Here is a 7,073-nt window from a genome sequence, read left to right as displayed (position 1 = left end):
AATAAAATGAATTTTAAAAATGAATCAAAAGGTTGAGGACCTTAGGGTCAAAATTCCAGCTTAAGGACCTGGATTCAAAACTCCAGTACCAGGACCTGCTCAAGCTATATAAATTTCATTGAGTCCCCTGGTCTCTCAGAGCTTCTTGGGTAAAATCAGAATAATGAAATGCCTGTCTGCAGGGCACTGGAGGCTTTAGTGAGCTAGGTGGGAAGGCCCCGCCACCACGGTGCCAGCACTGGGTCAGGTCATTCGTGCGGAGACAGCCAGGCAGCCAGCAGCTGCTATGGATACTGCTGCACCCCTATTGATTCTCTGCTTCCCAAATTCTGAGAGCTAGCAGCTGTCTTGGCAATAACTGGTGCTGTGTAAATGAGGAAGCGGGCCTGGCTGACAGTGTCCACCCCAACCCCCTCAATGCCCAGTACCCCCAGGGTGAAGCCAGCTAAGGAAGGAGACTGGAGGCCTGTCAGAAGCAGGAGGAGTTTTCAGAATATGGCCTGGAGGGTCCTGGGTAGGCTCTGGGCAACGCCCCAAGGCTCCGGGGCTCAGCCATGGAACAGACAGAGCCCTCCACCAGCCAGAGTCAGTGCCCACAAAGTCAAGACTGCATGGGAGAAGTGCCCGTCCACCTGGGTATTTTTCAAGGAAGCCACATCCAAATGCGAAAGGGCAGAGGAAAGATTCCTGCATGACTCATGGACCAATGGCAATTTCCTGCCTGCCTCTGGAATGAATACAAAATAAGTGAAAACGTACAGTTGAAGCAAAGCTTTTGGGTCTGTGGGGATTCTGCAGTGAACCAAAGAGGCTTGGGGCTAGCTGAGTCATCTATGTGGGTGAACATTTTGTCCTGTCTGCAAAACAAGAGCAGAGCTCCAGAGAAGGGGCATGCCAGTGGGATTCAATGTTCACCCCCCAGCAGGCTCCAGGAGGAAGACTCTAAACAGCATCGTGGTAGCTTTCCATTGCCACTACCTAGAAGAACTGGGGGGAGAGATGGTGAATTTCTCATCCAAAGATAGCATCTCTCTATATCCTTTGATCTTTATAGATGAAATGATTTCCTTCAAAATAATACAGAGCAAGTGAAAAAGGGTGGGAGAATAGATTAGACTCACCTCTCTGAGTGGATGGGCCACTGGGACATGGGGCATTTTTTTTTTAACTACTAAATAATTGTTGTTTTTAAATAATAAAAAGAAGGGCTTCCCTGGTGGTCCAGTGACTAAGTCTGAGTGCTCCCAATGCAAGGGGCTTAGGTTCAATCCCTGGTCAGGAAACTAGATCCCACAGGCCACAACTAAAACTAAAGGCCCTGCATACTGCACCTAAGACCCAGTGCAACCAAAAAAAAAAAAGTTAAATAAATAAATACAAGATTTTAAAAATATAATATCCAAGGCCCAATATGTATCAAAAGGCTTTTTATGGTCCATATTCTTTCATCAGGGCTTCCCTGGTAGCTCAGCTGGCTAAGAATCTGCCTGTAATGCAGGAAATCTCGGTTCAATTCCTGGGTCAGGAAGATCCCCTGGCAAAGGGAATAGGCTACCCACACAGTATTCACGCCTGGAGAATCCCCGTGGACAGAGGAGCCTGGCGGACTACAGTCCATGCAGTCACAAAGAATTGGACATGACTGAGCGACTAAGCACAGCACAGCACTTTCTTTCACCAAGCAGTTCCACTTTTAGGAATTTAGCATAAAGAGATGCACTGCAGATTAGTAGAAAGATCTGTGTCATTTATAACAGCCAACCAAGATGTCTAGCAAAAAGAGACTGCTTAAAATTATTTATGGGATACTAAGCAGCTGTTTCTTTAAAAAGGATGATAAGAAAATAAATAATTAACTAAGAAAAAATATCTGTACTTTAAGTTACAAAAGGATAGTTTCTCTGACACGTGAAAAGCTCCTGCAGATCAACAGTTCCAAAAAAAAAAAACCAAAAAGGAAAAGAATATGAAAAGGTGTGTGTGTATGTATATATATTTGCACAGTTAAGCAAAGATCACAATTTGTGACATATCCTATTGGGAATGAAAAGTAGTACAGCTTCTGTGAAGGGAATTGAACAGTATTCATAGATATTATAATACCTGTATCTATAGCAATATAGATTGACCCAGCAACGCCAGTTACAGCAATTTATTCAACACACATAAAACAAAGGATGAACAAGCTTTTTCACTACAGCACTGTTTGCGATAGGAAAAGACTGGAAACAACCTCAATGTCTAATAGTAGGAGATTAATCAAATATATTGAATGAAATTAACAGAAGAGGCATAAACAGGGACCAAAAGGGACCATGAGAACATGAACACCTGGCCCATTCACAATCCTAACTGGACCCTGAGATTCCACAGGGAATGAATTTGGGTTGAAGCCAGTCTTTTCTAAACTCCAAGGGGTGGAGCGGCTCCAAATAGCATCTTGTTTGCTAAGTCCCTTAAGACGTGTCCGACTGTGTATGACCCTATGAACTGTAGCATACCAGGCCCCTCTGTCCATGGGATTTCTCTAGGCAAGAATATTGGAGTGGGTTACCATGCCCTTCTCCAGGGGATCTTCACTAGCATCTCCACTAGCACCACCTGGGAAGCCCAAATAGCATCTTGCTGTTGCTGCTGCTAAGTCACATCAGTCGTGTCCGATTCTGTGCGACCCCATAGACGGCAGCCCGTCAGGCTCCCGTCCCTGCGATTCTCCAGGCAAGAATACTGGAGTGGGTTGCCATTTCCTTCTCCAAAAGAGTATCTTGGGGACATGCAAACCCTGAAGTCGATTTTTATATTCTAACCTGGAAAGATGGCCACGAGACACTATTAAGCTGGGGTGGGGGGTGGTGAGTTACAGAATATATAAATACATATAGTATATATACATATACTATGTATATGTAGATCATGTAGATCATAGTATATATACATATACTATATGTATATATATAGTATTAATGCATGATCTCATTTCCATCTAAAATTTAAATATTATGTATCGTGTTAGTATACACATAGGAAAAAACTGGAAGAGTATACACCAAGCCATGAAAGCAGTTAAGTGCCTACCACGTGCTAAGTGCTGAGAACTTGCAGACAAATGAGGAATCAGAATGTCAATTCCATGAAGGAATAGAGACTGGCTGTTTTGTTCTCTGTTTCAGCTCCAGTGTCTGGCACTTAATATGCACGGAATGGAAGGAATCAAGAGAGAGAGGGAGGAAAGATGGAAGGGAAGAAAAGAAGAAAAGAAAGGAGGGAAGAAGGAAGGGAGGGAAGAAGGGAGGAAAGGAAAGAGTTCCCCACTCCCCCATTGCCCACAGTTGCTCACAGCCTAGTATAGACACAGGTGTGAGATGATCAGACAGGGCAGAGCAGAGAACTCTGGGAGAATAGGACTCTGAGCTGGTAGGGCCTTTGCATAAACTGTCTGTCATCCATATATAGTGCATATGTGCCCGGTCACTTCAGTCTTTGTGACCCCATAGACTGTAGCTCGCCAGGCTTCTCTGTCCATGGGATTCTCCAGGCAAGAATACTGAGGTGGGTTGCCATGCCTTCCTCCGGGGGATATTCCCGACCCAGGGATCGAACCCACATCTCTTATGTCTCCTGCATTACAAGCAGATTCTTTATCTGCTGAGCTATCAGGGAAACCTCATCCATCACCTCCCCCTTTCAACAACAGAGAAATCAGTTGTAAAGTCACAGGCGCAGAGCCCCTTTTAGCTTATCCAGCTGCTGGGAGCCTCTTCTTAGGGGCAAGCTTGGTTCTGTAAATGAGAACCAGATTATCCAAACTGCTCTGGGGCCGGGGTGCTGGTAATGAATGCCTCCAAACTGGATTTTAGAGAGCCAGAAACTCTTGGGAAATGAGGCATTTTGTCAGTTGCTCAGAGACTGGGCTCAGATGACTCAAAGGTGACACCTAATGTCACTATGGGGAACTACACAGGAATCCTAAATAGTGGTTCTGGGAAAAGGGAGCCTCCCTGGATCCTTGTCTTTCATCCTTTTCCAGTTAGCTCTGTGAGGTTCTCGAAGAAGCCATGCTAAACAGGGAGAGCTTGCCAGGATTGTACGAAAAGATCCTCCGATTCAAAAACCTGCCCAAAGTGAAATGAACACATCCTTGGCCATGGGATGCTATAGTTTTTCTCTGTCCAAATAAGCTGGTGATGATTTCATGAATAAGTACTTCTCTGATTCCTTTCTTTATTTTTCCAGTAAAATTCACATTACTATCAAATCAGAACACATAATTCAACAAGCTGTCAGATTATCTAAAAAGAATGACCGCAAAAAATGTCACAAATAAGACCTTTTATTTGTCACCATGAAAAGTCTGAATTAAAAAAAAAAAAATTACTGGAGAGGTGGCTCATGTCCAGCAGTTTGTTCAGCTTTACTACCTGTCTCATGCCCGGTAGCTTATCCAGAACTGCTACCTTCACCGGGTAGCTCAATGAGTTTTTCTAATTCAAATTTGGGCTTCTTCAGCATTTTTACTTTTCTAACAGATACATCATGGAGTGGAAAGGCTGGCAAGAATTTTCTATGTTTTTTCCAATGCTGTCTGGAATCAATGTATTTTTTAAATTATTTATTTATGCATGGTAGTTTTGGCTGTGCTGGGTCTTCATTGCCACACTCAGGCTTTCTCTAGTTGTGGCGAGCGGGGGCTACTCTTCATTGCAGCATGTGGAGTTTCTCATTGTGGAGGCTTCTCGTTGCGGAGCACAGGCTCTAGGCGCACGGGCTTCCGGAGCTGCAGCACATGGGCTCAGCAGTTGCGGCTTATGGGACTCCAGAGTGCAGGCTCAGTAGTTGTGGGACATGAGCTTAATTGCCCTGTGACATGTGGGATCTTCCTTGACCAGGGATTGAACTGGTGCCCCTGCATTGGCAGGCAGATTCTTGGCCACTGCACCAAAAAGGAAGCCCTGGAATCAATTTATTGACCACCTTTTTCAAGTCATTTATCTGCACCTCTCAGGCCATGATTTCCATCCACCTCTTGCAGGTCTTGTGGACCTTTTGGTGCTGGGCATAGGAGCCTTCCAAATCTGATTGTTGCATTTTTTAGTAAAACCCACACAGAACAGATGAAGCAAATAACCATCGATAATCTTGACATCAACATGAGCTTCAATCATGGTCTGCCATTTTTTTAACCATGGAGCATATTTTGTCAATGATGAGATCCAGGCCATGGAAATTAGGCAGTTTTTGCGCTGAACATCCTCAGTAATGAGTTTGAATTTTCTCAATGCAACTTTATCATCCTACAGACCAACAAGGGTCACTTCAAAAACACAACCCTTGAGGCCATCAGATATGATTTTGGTTCCTTGAGGTCTCATGACAAATGTTTTTCCAATATTTCTTACACTGAATGCAGCTGGTGCTTTCACATCATACCAATCTTTCTTAAAAAATGGGTCGACCGCTTTCATCTGGGGCTCCCTTTTTACCACCTTTCATGAGGCTCTTGTTCTTGTCGACTGCCATGGTGCTGCTCAGAGAGCCAAAAGACTGATTCTTTTCTGACAGTATTTGCTTAATGACAATTGCACTTGAATAGCAGGAACCAAAAACCTTTCTGGAGACTAACATTTGAGGCGGGGCCTTCAGTTAGTTACTGGTTGGGGCATAGACTTGGGTTACTGTGATATTGAATGGTTTGCCTTGGAAACGAACAGAGATCATTCTGTCGTTTTTGAGATTGCATCCAAGTACTGCATTTCGGACTCTTTTGTTGACCATAATGGCCACTCCATTTCTTCTGAGGGATTCCTGCCCACAGTAGTAGATATAATGGTCATCTGAGTTAAATTCACCCATTCCAGTCCATTTCAGTTCGCTGATTCCTAGAATGTCGACATTCACTCTTGCCATCTCTCATTTGACCACTTCCAATTTGCCTTGATTCATGGACCTGACATTCCAGGTTCCTATGCAATATTGCTCTTTACAGCATCGGACCTTGCTTCTATCACCAGTCACATCCACAGCTGGGTATTCTTTTTGCTTTGGCTCCATCCCTTCACTCTTTCTGGCGTTATTTTTCCACTGATCTCCAGTAGCATATTGGGCACCTACTGACCTGGGGAGTTTCTCTTTCAGTATCCTATCCTTTTGCCTTTTCATACTGTTCATGGGGTTCTCAAGGCAAGAATACTGAAGTGGCTTGCCATTCCCTTCTCCAGTGGACCACATTCTGTCATATCTCTCCACCATGACCCGCCCGTCTTGGGTTGCCCCACGGGCATGGCTTAGTTTCACTGAGTTAGACAAGGCTGTGCTCCTAGTGTGATTAGATTAACTAGTTTTCTGTGAGTATGATTTCAGAGTGTTTGCCCTCTGATGCCCTCTTGCAACACCTACCATCTTACTTGGGTTTCTCTTACCTTGGGCGTGGGGTATCTCTTCACAGCTGCTCCTGCAAAGTGCAGCCATTGCTCCTTACCTTGAAGAAGCTGAAGTTGAACGGTTCTATGAAGACCTACAAGACCTTTTAGAACTAACACCCAAAAAAGATGTTCTTTTCATTATAGGGGACTGGAATGCAAAAGTAGGAAGTCAAGAAACACCTGGAGTAACAGGCAAATTTGGCCTTGGAATACGGAATGAAGCAGGGCAAAGACTAATAGAGTTTTGCCAAGAAAATGCACTGGTCATAGCAAACACCCTCTTCCAACAACACAAGAGAAGACTCTATACATGGACATCACTAGATGGTCAACACCGAAATCAGACTGATTATATTCTTTGCAGCCAAAGATGGAGAAGCTCTGTACAGTCAGCAAAAACAAGACCAGGAGCTGACTGTGGCTCAGACCATGAACTCCTTATTGCCAAATTCAGACTTAAATTGAAAAAGTAGGGTAAACCACTAGACCATTCAGGTATGACCTAAATCAAATCCCTTATGATTATACAGTGAAAGTGAGAAATAGATTTAAGGGCCTAGATCTGATAGATAGACTGCCTGATGAACTATGGAATGAGGTTCATGACATTGTACAGGAGACAGGGATCAAGACCATTCCCATAGAAAAGAAATG

General features: G+C 44.0%; 1 pseudogene; it reads right to left on the bottom strand.

Annotated features, from left to right (window-relative positions):
- Window positions 1-284: 284 nt before the first annotated feature.
- LOC129637631 (40S ribosomal protein S3a-like) lies at window positions 285-5,517 on the bottom strand (annotated as a pseudogene).
- Between the last annotated feature and the right edge of the window lie 1,556 nt (window positions 5,518-7,073).

The sequence above is a fragment of the Bubalus kerabau genome, chromosome 23 (assembly GCF_029407905.1).
Source record: "Bubalus kerabau isolate K-KA32 ecotype Philippines breed swamp buffalo chromosome 23, PCC_UOA_SB_1v2, whole genome shotgun sequence".
In the NCBI taxonomy this organism is placed as follows: Eukaryota; Metazoa; Chordata; class Mammalia; order Artiodactyla; family Bovidae; genus Bubalus; species Bubalus kerabau.
The sequence above is the reverse complement of the archived record's forward strand: the minus strand, read 5'-3'. Positions and strand labels throughout refer to the sequence as shown.